At 43.9% G+C, this 18620-nt stretch overlaps 1 protein-coding gene across 1 annotated transcript in view; it reads left to right on the top strand.

The window, feature by feature from the left end:
- The first annotated feature begins 10795 nt into the window (after positions 1 to 10795).
- The window catches only part of VAV3 (vav guanine nucleotide exchange factor 3), a 210471-nt gene continuing 202646 nt past the window's right edge, over positions 10796 to 18620 (top strand). The window contains exon 1 of the mRNA XM_054833521.1: positions 10796 to 10945. The gene's annotated coding sequence lies outside the window, so the exon portion shown is untranslated. The remainder of the gene's footprint in view (positions 10946 to 18620) is intronic.

The raw sequence follows: 18620 nt of genomic DNA on the forward strand, positions 1-18620 counted from the left end.
TGCTAAGCAAGTATCTCAACTGTTTCTTCAAGCTTGTTCCTTTAGTTTTTAGTGTATTCCACCAATGTATTTTTATAATCTGTTGAAATAGAGCATTTCCATAATGCATTCTAAGTTCTTAAATCAATGGTGATGGATTTGTAGGTTTGTGACTTTGTCCATTGTTTTAAAATGTTTAGTCTGAAACTTGCTAAATTCTACAGTCCAGAAAAATCTTTCATGTTTCCCCTGTATCTTATCTTTTGCTAGGTGTTTAATATTTTTCAAAATGTATGCAAAGATGGTTCCTGTAGATCATATGAAAAATATTGCCATGTAACTTGCTACTGCCTCTTTAGTTAAAGAAACTGAGGCATGAAGAGGATGTAAATCCTGTAATGTCATCGGTAAGTTAATAAGAGGTTCAGGAATTGTGCATCCATGTCCAAACTGATCCCTAACAACTTTTCTGGGGTGTTCCTTGAGCAAATGATTCTTCCTATGCATAGGCCTATACATAAGAGGCCCAGAAGGGAAAAGAAAAGCTTTATTTTTTTCCATTCAAGACATACGTGGGGCATCACTGCTGCTCAGTAGCATTAATGCTAGAAAACACTGCAGAAATGGCTTGGAATATAAAATACGATTGCAAATGTGTGTCTTCCTGTCTTGACCGTGGTGGGCTTCCTGGCAGGATACGCCTGCTGCAGCGGTGGCATTCCGCACGGTGGCACCAGCCCAGGCCCAAGCTGTCATGCACACTGGCTAGTGGAAACATCACGGTGAACACTGCGTACCGAAACCCACTCAGCAGCTTTCCTTTCTGCAAAGGAGCACCGGATGCTGCTGCACTACCCAGGTGAGGCTGGGTGTGGACCTGCTCGAGGCCCAAATTCTGAGGCCCAGGTTGAGATGACTTCTGCTCTTTACTGGCTTGTTTCAAACCCCTGAGCTAGCTGCACTTGTTGGTATGCGGCGGAACGTGTTGGCATCTTTGCGTTCCCTTCTCATATTTGAAGGTTAGAGAAGGTACGGCAAGAAGCACGTTGCAGTCTGTGATGTTGCCACACATAAACTACTAAAGTATCAAGGATGTCTTAACCTGCAGGCTATTTGCCATGTAAGGAAATGTGGTTTTTAAATGCTTCCCCTTCTGATGTCTGAGTGGTATTTGGGATGGCTTTTAAGGCTTACATTAAAACAAGATACTGATCTAAACTGTATGTTGTGGAGAACATAACTGGTGAGAACTGGATACTGAGCACAATATTGGCAGTCTTGCTGTGTGAATTATGTCTAGCTTCTAAGCCTCCTGGTCTCTGAAAATGTGTAGAAAAATGACTTCTTTTTTTAGTCAATATTTATGCAATTCAAGGTAAAAGTTATTTGTGTTCTGGCAACTACCTAAATGTGCGAGTATTGCGCACCTTAAGCTCTTAGACTTTGAGTAAAGCTATGGGGTTGCTAAAGGGTTAACAAAGGAGTCTAGTGGGTACTACATAGGTGTATAAGAAATATAGTGTGTATATACATACATATTCACATATATACATATACACACACACGTATAAAACCTCTTCTCTGCGCCAAGTTTGTGCATCTCCTTTGTGCAGTAGCTGGAGCAGCTTCCAGAACGGCCTTTTAATGGGACGCTCCTGAAGCAGTGAAACTGCTGTCCTTGCAGACCTTTCCTCTGCAAGCTGAAAGTCTGAGATCGAGGAGAAATAGCCAATAGATTCTCTTAAACAGTGTGTCAGTAGTACTCGGACTAAAATCCAGAATGTTTTTGTCGCCACTAGGCTCGTGTGAAGCAGAGTATCTACTATCCATCCTGTCGAATGACGTAGGTGTTGGCAAAAACCATTAAAGGCGGGAGTATGGTAGATGAACTTTTGAATGGGTACTCCTGCCACCTTAAACTAAGCCTCTTGCTAACATATTTGACACGTAGTGTAGCTCTTGCTAAAGCCCTGATGGGGAAGCACGCTCTCTCTAAAGCGAACGCCATGGTTTTTAACTGTTACCGGCTTGTGTGGCGCACGGCCCGGTCTGCCCGCGGCGAGCCCCGCAGAGCCTGCTCTGTCTTGGCTGCGTTCGAGGAGATGCAATTCAGCTTGAATTGGAGCAGTGCCACCTACTGTCCTGTTGTAATACTGATTTGTGAGGGGGAACGGCTCTTCTAGACCAAGCGTTTGAGTTACCTTTACAGCAAAGGATGGTTTATAACCGTGCGGGATAAACCCACCTGAGCCATATTTTTAGGGGTGATTGTGGCACTGTGAACTAACACAACGTGTGGGAGAAATGCACTCAGGTGTGAATTACAAAAAGCAAGAATCATCATCTCTGCTTTGGGTAAGGTATTGGAAGAATCAATAGCATGTATCAATTGATATGGCTATTTTTACTTTTAATCAAAACCATTTGAAATAGAAGAGAGTCTCTATAACGTTATGTTCTTTTTGGTTTCATAAAATGATTTCTGTGTGTCAGTGTCTCTTAGTTTCTCAGTAAGATCTACTGCCATGCAGGATAAAGGTTCTTTAACCATTCTGACTGGTGTATTACTAAAAAAAGGTTCATATGAGACTTACCTGATTCTTTTTAAGGAGTAAATTCCTATTCTGTATTTCAGTATTTCCTAATTATGCTGGTATCAAGGTCTGCACTGAGAGCCATGTTTGCATTTCACAACATTTACAACACCATCTAACTGCGCACAGGTAGAATGTTTCTCACGGTTGCTCACTAAATGTTATAGATTCCCCCACTACATCGTGGTGCAGCCACTGATTTGTTTTGTGGGCACAGTTGCCGTGCACTTCCAAGCTAAGGAATCCGGACATAGTCCAGCTAGCTCCAGCACTTTGGACTTCCTAACAAATGCCCTGCTGTTTCCCCTGCAACCTATCTGTGTGATTGAGACACCCCCAGGCTCTTTGTCCTCCTCTCCCAACCAAATCTAATATTCTAAATCTATTTTGTTTTAGGAATTAGGTTTGTGGAACCAAATCCACCTTCATCTGTGTATTGGAGCATATTGGAGAAGTTAGTGATCATCATTAGTTTCACTTTCCCCTGGAACAGGGGGCTGTGTCCTGGAGGCCAAATTTCAGATCAGTGAGCCCGGTCGGGTCCCTTGGGAGATCCGGAAGTTCAGTAGGTTGCTCATGTATGTTCATGATGCTCTCTGGAAGAAGTGTTTTGCATGTGCCATCAATGGCAGCTGGCCCAGCTTTCTCTGAACACGCCACATCTTTTATACCTTTCTGCTTAGCACCTTGACTTCCATGTTCAATTTCTTGGATTCTTTCTTTGTTCTTTTCAGTATCTTCATTTATTTTGGGAAAGTAGAGATATGCTTGAGCAGGGTTTAAATAACACTTTGCTATGGGAACTATTGAATTGCTGTTACCGCTAGCAAAGGGTCTGCGATGGCATGTTCCTGCAGCCTTCCCCATGCTTCAGTGCCCTCTGTGAGGCAGGCTGGCAATGGGGCCATTTTGCTTTCCCTACTTAAACAAGTTCCTTAACTTTAACTGGCTTGCCGTGTAGATACAACGCTCTCAGCCTCTTCCATTCATTGCGTTGATGCTTCTTTTACTGCAGATTTGTGTATGTTTGCACGGCTCTAGCTGGGCACCCGCTAGGTTAACATAGCGTACAGCTTCATGGATTTTAAGGTCAGCACTATTAGCTCATCTTTTGTGACTTCCTCAGATAATCACAGGCAAAATAGTTTCACCAGGTTACTGCGGTGTCTGTCTCCATCATGCTTCTTCCAGTCTTCCTGTGTAAAAATGCTAAGCAAACCTTTCAAATAGTGTGGGCCTGGCAATAAGTGACTGTAGGAGGAGAAGTTCAGGGGCCAGGTTACCCCGGGGATGGTCCAATGGGACTTGGTTTGCAAACAGGATTTCTTAGTAATCTTGGTGGGACAGATTACTGTCCCGATCTTGGTGGTATCTCTGAAGCCATCCTTCTGAAAACAGATCTATATAAAAAGTGTCACCTTTGTCCCATAAATACTAAAGGTAGCAATTCACATTTTGGATGGATCTCAGCTGTAAAGGTTTCTGCTGTCAGCTCAAGGGTTGCTTGCAGTATATAGGGAAGAGCTGCATTTTATAAGTGCTTTTGCACGTTTATAACTTCTTATTTCTCTCTGCCTGGACAGATTATACAAAGGTTTCACTAGGGAAGAAAGAATTAGATAATTGCAAATTCTGATGGTGATGAGAAAGGATATAAAATTCTGACTCATCCATCACCACAGTTAGCTACTTCTGTTATGAACAAGATGATGTTACTCCTTATGGCTTAGGAAAAGGTTGTGTTATGCGAGTGGAAAACTCCTAGGTTCCCCAAAACTCCTTGACTTGCTCACACAAAGCCTTCTGCCTCTAGGATGGCAGCAATAATGGGCCCTCTGATTGTAACCCATTCTCATTAAAGTGTCCGTACTAATGAATGAGTGACAGTGCACACATCTGATCCATCTGACACTTAAATGTTTAATTTTGAGTTTACCAGTCAGCCAGAGTTTGGCAGAAGATTGGTTTCTGTGCAGCAGAGAAAAAGATGCAAGTGCGGTGTTGCATTTCTCTACAGGGAATTGGAGTTGCAGCAGGAGCACTTCTGAAACAGTCATGACACTGCCATCCCCTTGAAGTTATTTTGGCTTAGACATCAAATACTGCTCGCTGATCCCTTAAGGACTATCCGGTTTTAGTTTGCTTCTCCGGTCTTCTGTGCTTTCTCTATCCTATAGAAACAAGGGATAAAGGAGAAGATTTATTCAATATTCTCACTTGTTCCTGCAGGCTCATACTGAATGTCCATGCCTTGCTGTGAGGCATTTGCTGGGCTGTAATCTAATGGCACTCATCATTTCCACAATATGACGTTTTGATAGGAAACAGTGTGATCCTGTAGATAAGAGAGTCTGGCAGACTGAGATTTTCATCTCGGTTCTGCTACTGATCTTGCGTATGTCCTTTCTCAGCATCTCTGGCCCTTGTACTTTCTTGTCTGGAAGGTGTTAAGCTTTCTGGGACTGCCTTCATGCTGTGCCACTTCAGTATGTAGCTTGGGTTGTGCTGCGATACAAATAATATTCTGATGAAAAAATGAAGACCTCGACCTACCACAACCACTTGTTAAAGTAACACAAACTTTACCTGCAGAGATTTTGTGTTAGTTCAGTGCTTAAGGTAATGCTACAAAGTGAAAAGAAACCTGACGGAAGCAGGAAAGCAATCATATTCTATAAAAAAGTTGATTGCCAAAGTTGCCTGCTGGGATAAATTCATATTAATCTTAAAGATTGTCTTTCATCGCTGAAAAGAAATTTGGCTTCCTGCTTGATTATTGTTTTTAGCCATTTCTCCTAGTTTATTTTTAATTGGCAGCACTCTTTCTCACCCTTCTATAGCAATCTCCAGCGCTGCAAGTTCAGAGTGTGTACACCTTTCTCTGAGAACACTGGGAACCCACTGAGCTGCAGCAGTAAATTTTGCTTTTAAAGGAAAAGAGAAGCGCAAAACTACAGGGCCTAATCCTTTCAAACATTTTGGTTACTTTAACTTCTGTCTGCTCTCACTAGATGTGCTCTCTGCCCTTGGAGAATACGTGGGGAGCGAGAGAGAGGGGTCTTGTTGCACTCTGTGAATTACGAATACTAATACTCCGTTTTTCCGTAGGGCTTTTTACGTAGCAGCCACCGCGCGGCCCAGCAGAGGGCGCCCCTGCCGCCGCCGTCATCCCTGCCGCCGCCGTCATCCCTGCCGCCGCCGTCATCCCTGCCGCCGCCGTCATCCCTGCCGCCGCCGTCATCCCTGCCGCCGCCGTCATCCCGAGGCGCGGTGCTGGTGGAGGTGCTCCTGCGGCGTGCAGGCTGCTCTGCTTGAGCCCTGCGGCTCTGGGAAGGCTGCGCCCCTTGTCCTCCGGTCAGAACCAGATTCCCACTGAGCGAGGGAAGGGAGGAAATCGAAAAAGACCTCAAGGAAAGGATTAAAGAAAAAAAAAATCAGGGGGATGCTAATTGTGAATGATTTGGAGAAAAGCTTTGGGTCGCGAAATGTCTGGCTTTGCAACAGCCGATGCGGTGGTCTGTAGGTGCTAAGCTCTGAGCATACCAAGGGTTTGTACTGCCGAGATGGGAAGTGGACAAGAGACGGAGGTGAGCGAGGGGAAGATGGGATCGAAATGAGCAAATGAAATCTGAGGCTGAAGGTCATAAAAAATTTCCTGACAGTGCAGCATTCTCCCCAAGGGATTCCTGTTGCTTCAGACACTATTTAAAAATAGAATAAATCAAATCTATTGCAACATGTATCACAGACAGTCCTTCACTGCTGTAGGTCACTTGGGACTGAAATAACCATAGCCAAAGACAAGAGATTTTTCATTGTCCTTTAGCAGTCAGCAGGATAGCATATTTCATCCCCAGAATCTTGGTTCTATTTCAAATTTTTGATGGAGTTTGAGCACTGAGATGCTGAAGCTACACAGGCTGGAGTCTAAATGAAGTATGTAGGCAAATGTAAAGGCTCAAATAAGCATTCCAGGCTGAAACCTTACGTTTGTGGCCGATCCCAATAACTTCTCATGACAAAGCTTCAGTGGATGATTTGATATTTCACTGTTGCTAGTTGAGAGTTAATAGTTAAACCAAACAACTATGTAAATTATTTTTTTAGTAATTCTGTATGTTTATCTCCCTTAATTTCCCATTGTGCTATAAGAAGTCAGTCAAATAGCATCCAAAATCCTAAAAGTTCTGGAAGTTTCCTAGATGCTAGAAGTTGACTTTCATGTGCTTTGTTCCACGTCGAGATACTAGCGCTGGAGTTTGCCGTGAAAGCTGCGCGGTAGGAAGCCAATGCTCTAGGCGTCTGCCCCCAGAAGCTGTTGTTCTGTGGAACTGTTTGAAACTTGTAATCGCAGGCTTTTTGTTTAACTTTCAAGTATATCTTATTAATACTTGAAATATAAACACCCAAGGGATGCTCAGTGCAACTGTTGAGTATGAGCCGTGCTAAACAATGACCAAAACTCAACAAAAGCCTTTCAGAGGTGCTCCTGGGCTCACGCAGGCGAGGGCTTGGCCCAGTGGTTCTGTCTGGAAGTTGCTTTCCAGAAGAGAGAAGGTCACCTCTCCGCATATTGTCCTCTCTAACTAACTGAGCTTCAGTTTTGAAATTCTTAGTGTCTTGATTGCTTTCAACTGCTTGTATGAAATGTGTTCAAGTGCTTCCGTAGGGAGAGGATGCCACGTGAAAAGCCTTCCTCCACGCTCCGCACTGTCCACGGGGGTGCTGTCCCAGCACTGTCCCAGAGCCTCAGCAGGAGACTAGGGCTGGAGCGAGCGTGAGCTGCTTCCTCACCGTTATCACTGGTTTCTCTGCGCTGAAGTTCAAGAACGTGCTTAGAGGCTTCAGGAAGACTTACGGCATGAGCAGCCGCTACGGGAATAAGGGTTATTAACCTGTATTCTTTGGAGGAGTTTATCCCCATCGCAGGCAGCTACCTCAGGCAGCTGCCCGCTCTCCCAAGTCACTCGTATGGGATCAAAGTGTTCTGCTTGTAGTTGGTACTTAGCAGCAGGGGCTGGTGCGTTTTGTATGTACACAGTGATCAATCCAGTCCAAAATAAGAGAAGCCGTTTGTAAGGGGATTTTACTTTTTATCAGTTATACTTTTAAAGCTATTGATCTGCCAGAAAGTGTTGGGGATTTTTTACATTTTTAGGGATTGCATATTTTGAGGCATCACCATCTGGTTATAAAATTAAGACATAAGCATAGTTCAGCTTCCCAGAGTTTTTAAGAGTTTAAATCAGTAGTAAATATTTCATTAAATTGTCTTAAACTGACAAAGCGAGGAAATCTACAGTGTTAACCCGTAGCTCATGTTGAACCTCAGTTTGCAGTTGTGTATCGGTACCTAAATATAAAGTTTAGGGTCTTAAACTCCTAGTGGAAAAACTTAAAACCTGCAATGGAGACATGAAGAAGAGTTGTAAACATTTGGGGCATTTTGAGTAAGATCTTATGTTTATTTTCTATCTGGTTCTATAGGCAATTTCCTTTAACAAGTGCTCCTTTTAAGAGAGAGGAAATGAACATCTTCCAGCAGATATCAAAGCTGAGAGGCTGAAGCAGCCTTCCTCTTTTGTACCTGTGTACGTACAGACATTTCAGTATTTGTCTTGAGACTGCTTATCTCCCATTAATTTCTAACAGCTTATTTCCTAAGAACATGCCAGATGTTTTGCCTTTCCAGTGAAAAAGGCAACTTTGATTTACTGTGTTTTAAAACTTACGAGAGACCTTTGGAAAAGCTTTCAAGCACTAAAGCGGGATGTGTTCCGCACCTTGTTTGTCCTTCAGGAGGCACCGGCCTTAGAAACGTCTTAACCTAAGCCGACTAAAACTCCTTTTGCGCAGTGCCTAGGGTGTGCTCCCTCCGGGGACGAGTTCGTGGGCTGAAACGTCCTTTCTTCGCAGGCTAGCTCTGCTCAGATGGAGTCACTTTGGGAGAGTCTGGATGGTTTCTGCGTGCAGATTGATTTGTGTATGAAAAATGCATGAATATTCCCGCAGGTGTTAATTAATGCCATTCTCAGTTATTGAGAACTTCAAGCAAAAAATCAGAAGGTTCTCAGACAGTATTCAAATGTAGTCCTTACATCTAATTATTCAGTCACACTCCTCCTAAGTGTCTGGCCAAAACCCCCTTTCTTCTTCCTTGCTACATGCCCATGACCACACCGTACCTTTGTAATAGGGGGGACTTTGTGCTTTTGGTTTTGCTCAGCTGAAATTAAGGTAGGGGATTTTTTTGCCCATTTCTGTTCACAATAATTGAGTTTCTTCTGGTTTCTAATTTGTAGGGTTTTACTAGCTGTAGTGGTGAGGTAAAGAAGAGGAGCTTGAACTCCCATTTGATCACACTTTAAATACTTTCTCTGGTAGTGCATTTAATCAGTAAACAGCGGGACTCTCTGACGTTTACTGGGAAGCTTCTCAAATTATAAAAACAGAGAATGAAGAATCAGAACAAAGTGTTTCCCTCAGGACAGTACTAACGAGCCACAGATTGGGTGGGATAGGTACACGCAGTAGCTTTGTGTCTTCGTGCTCTACACAGAATATGTGATGTTCTGGAATGAGCATCTGAGAAAAACAAGTGTCAATGAACAGGAATTTAATGCACACGGGGGAAAAAGTAGATGACTTGCTTCTGGTTCTGATTTTCAGGCTGACCTCCACAAAAGGAAGGCCACTGTGTCATGAAAACAACTCTTCTCCTTCATTAGTAACAATAGCTCATATTAGTGCACTGAAATAATTTCTGAAAGCTAATTCTCTCTTTTAGTGTCCACGTTTGCTCTTGGAGCTTTTGGGAGTTCAGACAGCGGAGATCAACAGGCTGATCCCCTGACGGCTTCCATCGTTTGTCTGCACAGAGCTGACTCTTTTGACATAGATGCTGCAGGAAAATGGTTAAATGTTGAACTAAAGAGTTTTCTCTGAAGGAGTGACTAGCTTGAAAGCAGTACCGTTAGTACCAGTTTGGGTAAGGAAGAACTTAATTTTTACGTAGTCCATATTTTCAGTCAAACGGCACGACGGTTTGACTTGCCTTTCCTATCTTAGTACGAAGGGAAAATACAAAACTCTGCACACATCTGCTGTCACTTAGGAAGTAATAAATAAGAAAATAATGTTGTAACACAGTTACAGCATCAGCGAAGCGGACCCGAGTACCTTGTTCATATTTGGAGATGAGCACCGACACTAAGGTCCTGCACGTGGGCTGGCTTTCTGTCGAAGTCAGCGCTATCACTGGGAATGAGGAGCAAGGGAACGCGTAGCAACACAGCTGCTGCTTCGCTGAGCCGGACACCTGCTACACTGCGCAGCGCTGGTTGAGATACGGACATTGAACGTTTCCAGTAATTGTTTGATGTGGACTATTTATCTGATAGCAGTTGCCTGGAGAGGGATTTACAAGAAACGTGTATGAATGACATTGCTATCTTTCTTCTTGAAAATTACCTTAACTGTGAAGGTAAAGCGGGAGCGAGACGGAGATGCGCTTCCTTTGGTTGTGTTTGCCACAGCCCTCCCTCAGGTGCTGTAAAATAGGTATATTTAAACAGTTACCGCTCTGTGTCTTGACCCTGTAGATGATATTCAGAGATAGAGGCACTACACAGCTGATGAAAATTTTGCTTGGTGAGGACAACTAAAATGCCACTAAATAATACCACCATGAAAATAATACTTTGAATTCTTACACTGCTTCCCATCTATCCCAATCCATTAAGTTTTCCGACAGTATTTACGTTAAAGGTCAGCATTGACTAACGTTATTATGTTGTTATGTTGTACGGCAGATGGACATTTTGGTGGATGGAGAAGTTAGATAACTCTCCCAAAGTCACAAGAGAAGGCGGTGACCACCAGGAATAGAAGCCACACACGCTGACAGCCAAGGCTGCGTGAGCCACAAGACCATCCTTCCTCCTGCACAGAGAGAAGCGCTGGCACAAAAGGGAAGTACTTTCTGTGGTTTTGGAGAGGCTGTTCTGGTGATGCTGACATTATCAGCAGAAGGACACGAGATACTCTGCTTCTATGTGGAGGGCTGGCTGCATGCCTCTTGCTGTAATTATCTTCTAATTCCGGCTGCTCTCGAACCGGACTCCTTTTCTGAGGGTTGGCCGAATAGTCCCCATGCAGGAGGATGGAAGAAGGCCAAAGATGCACCGGGCATCTACCATTTTTGGGGAGAGGGTAATTGTTGAAGGGGCTGGTGAGGAAAAAACCCAAAAACCAAAGCAAAAAAAAAATCCATATAATGCCTATTTATCCTGAGATGCGAAGCCCTTTTGGTCTGTGTCTTACCAGGCGCTCTTGAGCAGAGTACATGGGCAAAGAAAGAGCTTATAAGACTGGTAAGAAGAAACGTTCTTTAGTGCCAGCTTTTAAATCTAGCTCTAGCATAAATCATGGAAAGTATTGCTATTTTCAGCTATCGCTATCTGGTTTATTAGCAATTCTGAAATACATTCATTTTTTCCATGGTTAACACCACTTCCCAATTTTCAGCAGTCATCTGTCAAGCCATCTCATCTCCCCGCACTGTCCCTTCAGTCTGCACTGGCTGTAATTGGAGAAACAGCACTTCAGGCTTAGCAGCAGCAGTTCGCGGGAGTCAGCTGTCCGCTAGCCTGGGTAACTCCGGGTAGACGCAGCTGCACTGTTTGGGATGGGGAACGGCAGGGAACACAGCCACCCTGCCCCACCGCGGGGAACGGGTGCTGCCCACGGGGGTGCCGGTTGTGGAGAAACAGCTTTTCCTTCCTCTGGTAGTTTCTCCAGAATGGGAGGTTAGATTGTAGAAGCATCAGGGTGACTTCCGCAGAGCCAGGTCACAGGCGTATGCTAGGTTTTATCAATATTAAAAATCGCCTACTCGATATTTCTGTAAGTCATGGAAATACAATAGTAAAGCAGCTTTCTCTAGTAGTCATTGTTTATCCACAGAAATGCTTTGGGAGGTGAAGGAGGTTATTTGACATCGTATAGTATATCAGATAAAGCGTGTAATTCTGCAATTATTCTATATTGTCATCTTGGAGTAAGATGGGAATCATAAAAAGAGGTGGTGTTTAGTCATCTGTCAGTTAACATGAACACTCTTTTCTTGCATATGCAACAGAAGGCAAAACCATTATAAATTTAAAATCACTATGTAAGATTAATATTGCAGTAGTGACTAAAGGCCTTAGCCAGGTTGGAGGTCCCATAGCTTTAGGTGTCGTGTAAACAGTAAATGGCTATTTCTGCCTTAAAAAGCTTGCAAACGCTGACAGTCTTTTTTTAGACAAGACTTTCTATGAGTGCAGAGAGAGTTCTTGCTCAGCTGTGATTTAGAGTACTCATCTTGAAATTGCAAAGGAAGCACAAGGTAGAGTAAGTGTAAATGAAAGTTGAAGAAACTGAAAGAGAAAATGCATTTGTGGAACAAAAAGCCAATGAGTATGAAAAAAGTGCTCAGCACAACTTGTTTCGGTGGAAATTTGGCTTCTGGCAGCAGCTGGTAAGAGCCAGCGACATTTGGGTTCCCAAATGTTCGTCATGCTCCGGTTGGCACCGCGACTTTGGATGCAGGGGTCCAGGAAGTGGTCTCCAAAACAGCCTGAGCACTCAGGTCGGGTGGCTCCTCCTGAGCTCCGCTGCAGCTTTATTGCACTGAGAGACAAGAGACTCTCCTAAGCACATAGGCCCTGATTTTTTGAGTGTTAGATCCCTGAGTCTTATCGAGGTGAATTCTTGGGCTGAATTAACGTCTCAATTCTCTCATTTCTTCAGCCTTTTAATACTGAGCTTTCAGTGTCTTACTACATTAAAAAAAAAATAATCTGTGCTTTACTGCAGCATCAGATTGGATTCATATTCACGTACATTCCCTTCCGGAGGCTTTTCTTCTGTTAACGTTGCTCTGATTAGCTGTAAGAGATTGAGGAGATATTCTTGAAATAGGTTGTTCCTAAGGACCGCTCTGATATTTATCCTCTTATAGTATGGCACAGCTGGGAATGGCAATTTACCCTTGTAACAGGTTGACCAAGGATCAGCTGCAGTATTAAAAGATTAGTACCCAGTTAATTTCCAGTGAGCTGTTCTGTAATAAACTCAGCATGTTGATGTGGATTTTCAACATCTGAACATCTTTCTCATTTCCATAATATTTTGTTTGAAGTCTAGCTTAAAAAAAAAATTTCCCTACATTCTATTAATTTATACTATTCCATTAAGAAACATTTTGACTTTAAACTTATAATTTATATAATGATATACATCCATTTGGACATCTGGACAATAGCTCTAACAAAGCAAACAAGCCACTCTTAACTAATAGGTGGCAGTGCTGCCAACCAGAACAAACGAGAGATATGTGGACTCGGTAATAAAAAAAATCAACCAGTTAATTTGTTTTCAAGGATTATTAACGTGATTCAATCTTACTTATTAATGACCTCTGTACCTACAAAATGGAATACAGCTGTTATGACAATGTTTTTGTCTATCTAGTACAGCTGTTATGCTAATGTTTGTATTTATCTAGTGACTCTGCTGTTATCGCTGTAGCATTGCAGATCCACTTCTATCTCATTTTCCAAGTGCTTAGCTGCTACGTGATTAAACCGAGTTCTAACCAACCCGGGGCCGTGTTCTGTGCCAGTAGAGAGTTAGCAAAACACAGAACATGTTAAGGAAGCCGCACGCAGTCTAAGTGCAATGTCTCAAGGAATCTGAGAGAAAATGAACTTGGGTGAGGATTTCCTGACTGAACTTCCAGTACTGTCTCTGTAGCAGTTTTCAATTTCTCCACACTATCACATACACTCAGTGCAGCGCAGTAGTTAGGTTCACGGTGGGCCACTGTTTATGGGACAGCAAGAGTAGCATTACGGCTCTCAGCCTTTTATTTGGTAGGTGTATCAGCACCCTCCTTCCTCGCCGCCCTCTCTAGTCTTCAGAGTTACGGAGAGGAGGACTTGCGTGGGGCTTGTGCACCGTACAACAAACTTTCTGTAGGCAGGAGATTCGGGAGTCTGTGGTGGAAACTCTTTGTCTGGTGTCTTGAATTCTGCCGGGTCTTTTTCTGCTGCCCTGGATACAACAGCGCTTTGACGTTACTTTGGATTGTAGCCATGGTGGATGGCTACGACTCTGTTTTTCTCCTGAAAAAAGATGGTGTTTTCTCATCAGTTCTAGTCAGGTGTTTAATGTTAAGTTTTATATGTACAATCAACTATGCGAGAAAATTGAGAAGCGCCTTTGCCCTCAGAGTGCGACTATCTTTCTTTAGACTGTGAGCAACACGAATAGGAATCGCGGTGTTTGTCTTTTGGCCTTGGGAGCTGTTATAATGTCAGCAAGAGTTATGAGATGCTTGCGTTGACTTTGTACTGTGTCCACAGCGTCTCTGTGCCCAGCACACTGTGGAGTGAACAATTACAGACCTTCTATGGATGCTGCTGCAGCTTCTTTGGGACTGCAAAAAGTTGTGCCAGATCTGCTTAAAATAATTTAAAGTGTGCTGGATTTGCTCACTTGTGCTCATTTCTCCTGCAAAATCTAGAAGATGCGTTGGTAATTTAGCAGGTTTTGAAGCACTGGGTATTGCGCTCGCAAGAGCCTATGTATTTTTTAATCCTTTAAACAGCATCATCTCTGGCTCATGTATTGATAAGAAGCGATACTATTTGTAACCAAGTGCATTTGCTTTTCTATGGGTTGTTTAAAAAAAAAATCTGTTCCTGAAGGGTTGTTTTCCTTGTTTGCATGGCTGGCTTGTGAGGGCTTTAGTCGCTCGGTTCAGGTTTGCTGCTGCCCCACTTTGCATCTAAAATGTTTTGGCAAAGAGCATGAAGTGTTTTTCCTCTTCTTCCCCGGAGGCTCTGCGGAAGCTTCTGCACTGGCTAAGCCTGCCCGTCACCATATGTTTAAAAAATAAGAAGCAATTACCCCTGTTGTCAGGCAGCCTGCGAGTGATGTGCCTCCTCGCCTCGGAGGAGGTTCCCAGCCCCCGCCATGCTCCATGTGTATGGAAGCTGGGCTCATAATAGCGCAAAATAAAATCCAGGATGATGCCATCAGCCTGTGATTGGCTTTAGAGGTTGCAAAAGCAGGGAATTTAATGGACTAAGCTGTAAAGTCAATAAAAGACTGTGTTTTGCCCTTGCTAGTCTTGGCTTGAGATAAAAGTAACTGTGGATGATGTATTCGACTGGTAGGAATCACACGCAGGGGAAAGCCCATTAGCATTTCAGATTTATAGTATTTCTAGTCCTACACTATGTGGCAAACGATAGCCAGTAATTTCAGCAGCAAAAGTAAAACCCATGTAAAAAATGATTAAGCAACAATATGTCCAGGGGGCAAGAGATTTTGAGTAAGTAGTTGGCCTTTGTCCTTGCTTAAACGTTTTTAACCTTTCCAGTGTCGTAAGTGGATTGTAGATATATTTACAATGTGCATTGGTATTTGCAGTTGAACAGAAATCTTAAGCTAATGTGAGAGCTTATTAAATAGAATGCAGGAAGAGATATATCACAATGGATATATTTTTAATATGAAAAATAGATTTTGTTCATTGCATTTTAGAATGAAAAATCCCCACACGTTGTCGATAAATAGATCAGTCTAAAGTCAGTGTTGAGTTAGATAAATCTTAACTTGAAATCATTACTGTTTAGTCACGTCATAGGTATCTGAAAACAGAGCTTGATAATCGGAAGACCGTTAAAATGTCAAGCGTCCTTAACGGTAGCCACTAGGCTGAAGTGTGAAATTCAACCTCTCCTGTTTCCCGTGTTGAGATGTGGTTGTTGAAGATATTTACTGTATTTAAATTTTACAACAGTAACTTCACGTACCTAATTGTTAATTACAGTTTGCCACCCTGCTGCAACAGCGTACAAGACTTTGCAAAGGAACATCAGACGTAAGGAGCTTTCACTGGGCTCAGCAGGAACTCTTCTCCCAAACTATTTTAATTGCAGCAGCTGCCTCTCCTCTGACAAAAGGGTTGTTGAGGAGATGGCTTCACAAAGGAGTTTCTCTCACCCTCCCCAGGAGAAGAGTACCTGGGAGACTCTAAGCACAGGGTAGGGATCCCCACAGGGTTTAGCACATTGTAATGCAGAGAACAATGAGATTTCTTGTGCTGGTGACAAACCCGTCCCTCTGAGAATCACGGTGTGCTTCTGAGCAATGTGGTCTGGAAGCGAGAGTAGAGGGGTCGCCTCCTTCCTCGCACGCGGGTCCAGTGAGCGCCGCCGAGGCTGGGCGCGCTGCTTCCCTGATCGTCCGCCTGCCTGAGAGCGTGCACCTTCAGTCCGCAGGAGTCTGCGGCGTACCTTGGGTCACCTCTGCCTCACAGCAAGTCCTGGGGCTGCCAACAGACATTCGCAGCATCAGGGCTTAAGGTATTTATGGATCACTCAAAAGGGGAAAAAAAAGGGCTTTGCAGATTTTTGGAGGTAACTGGAATCCTTCTCCCTCTCCTCCGCTTTTCCCACTGCCGTGTTTCTCTGTTCCATAAGGCTTATTTTAATCTTTATTTTGCACAATGAAGCTGTGAAATGATAGAAAGAAGTTAAAAATTTTGGCCGGGACCAGAGTGGTTGTATGGAGAGTTACTAAAACAGAGGCCTGTAGCATGTTATCTTCTTTCCCTCCTAAAATCATTGTGTGTTTACCACACTCTGCCACCGCTAAAGTAACTAAAAAAAGAAAGAACCAAAACTAGGCTTGCAGACTCAGGCGTGAAGAAGTGAAAAAAGAGAGCTGAGAAATGTTGCCTCGTGCACCTGGAGCTACAGCACTGAGAATCGCCCAGATTCTAAGATAGACATACATATTAGATAGACGAATTGCAAATTATTTGCAAGTATCGGCAAGAGACTTGATTGCAATTGAATTTGGGGAATTCCTGGTCTTTTTGTATGAGCAACGGGCGATTTAGGCCCACAGGTGTGAGTTGCTGACGGCTCTCAGGGGCTGCACCTGGCTTCCCCAGCAGAGCTATGTGGCCAGCTGCTCTGAGGAAGCATCTTCCCAAGTTATTTGAGTTGCTGGCTCAGCTTTCCGGGCTGCGTCTTTGCTAGAATGATAACAGTAGCGTAAGGCAGAGGTGCGTGCTGCTCCCGTGCTGCCGGCCCTCCCAAACCTCAGGCCGGCCACCTGCATGGAACCTTCCTTTGTGTCAGGAGAGCTGCCTGAACGCAAACCCAGCCTTCTCGTAAAGATGCTCTGTAGCCGTCCATATTTCCCACAGAAGTTAAAGAAATCGAAGCGAGCGCGCTGCGAAACTGCAGTACGCGACGTGTGTGTGCTGCGCTTGATTCCTGCTTGCCTTAGCCTGCGTGCCGCCATTCTCACAGGTGCAGAGCAAGCTGTAGGAGTGGAAATTGCCACCAACCCGAACCCACTTTGCACATTGGTGGAAATGACTAATCAAGGTGCAAAGCAACAGCTTTCAGCATGTGGTCTGGAGTTATTAATAGAGCTGTGGTTTTGCTAGGTAAGGAATGGCACTGCTGTTTTATTTTTTTTCTTGTGTTTCAGTGGACCAGTGGAAATTTACTTTATTCTTTTAATCTTTCTTATAACCTTGCTAATTTTTCACTAGCTAGCATGCATCTCGGGGCAGAATCCTGGGCTCTGCCTTGATACATCTAATGAAAATCGCCACTCCTGTCTGCATCATTAGCCTAATGTTAGTTAATAATACTTAGTAGTTTGCACAGTCACTTCTATCTTCAAAGCACTTAACAGTTATTAACTAATTAATCCTCACAACATGCCTGTGAGTTGGACGGTAAATAAATATTAACATTCCCCTTTTAGCAAAGGGGGAATGAATTAGGAAGATTAAGTGATTTGCATGGACTTAGTGGCAGAGCTGGCAAGAGAACTCCTGTGCTTTAGTGCTTGTGCTTATCCTTCCAGCCCCACGGGCTCAGCGTGAATTAAAGCCTTCCCAAGCACCCTGGGTAGCCTTCCCGATTGCTTTACTACCTCTTCAGACATAAAGCTTATGTCACATCAGCGGTCGTAACTATCATACAGAGGGATGGCTGCTACCCAGTGTGCAGACCCTCCCCTGTCCTGTCGCACGAGATGTGGGGGCGATACCAGGAGGGAGGCTGCAGCTCCTTTGTGCTTCCTCCAGTAAATCCGTGCCAGGCTTATGTCTAGAATGGGAATGTTCAGAAGACAAATCCTGAGCCTTCTCACCGGGCCTGATTAAAATGTGTGTAATACCCCGCCATTGCTTTTACAGAGCGATATTAATTATTGGTACTGTTATTTCACTCAATGCTGAATCAAAGCTGGAGCACCTGAAAACGTTGAGTTTGCTCTGGAGACAATTCTGCCACGTTCACGGTTCTCAAGGAAGGTTTGTGAAACTATGGGAATTCTATCTGATATGGTTAAATATACTGAATATTTTAAAATGCTGTAAATTATTTTAAGTAGCATAAATGATTTTTCCTTTACCCAAGGCCTTATGCTTTCCTTGAAGCTTCTGTGTTCTGCAAGATCACATCTTAAATGACTCCAGAAGGCTCTGGGTAAGTTTTTACACTGACAAATCCTACAAACAAAAATGTGGTCTAAATACTAAAAACTATTTACGTTAGTGAACATGAAGAATGCCATTTTCAATGGATATGTAGTTCAGAGCTCAGCTTCTGCCTCGCCAGCCTCGTTTGCTGGAAGAACCTTTTCCATCCTTTTCCCAGAAGGGGGGGTCACGGTGAGGATGAGATGGAGTCCCACCAGGGCCTTGGCAACAGCTTTGGCCGCACAGCGTCAGGCAGAGCACGAGGATGTGCTCTGGGAGCCACTCCAGCAGCTGCAAAGAGCTCGATGGCTCGGTGGTAGCCCTTCCTACCCCAGGACGTCCTTCTCTGTGTTCCGACACCGTACGCTGAGGAGGTGGTGACGGCTCAGTGGTGGCAGCTCTGTGCCACCCAGGGACGCTGTGCCAGGGTAAAGACGGAGTGTGATCCTCGCCGCTGGCAACGGATGTAACGTGGGTACAACAAA

This window comes from Grus americana, chromosome 8 (genome assembly GCF_028858705.1).
Source record: "Grus americana isolate bGruAme1 chromosome 8, bGruAme1.mat, whole genome shotgun sequence".
NCBI lineage: Eukaryota > Metazoa > Chordata > Aves > Gruiformes > Gruidae > Grus > Grus americana.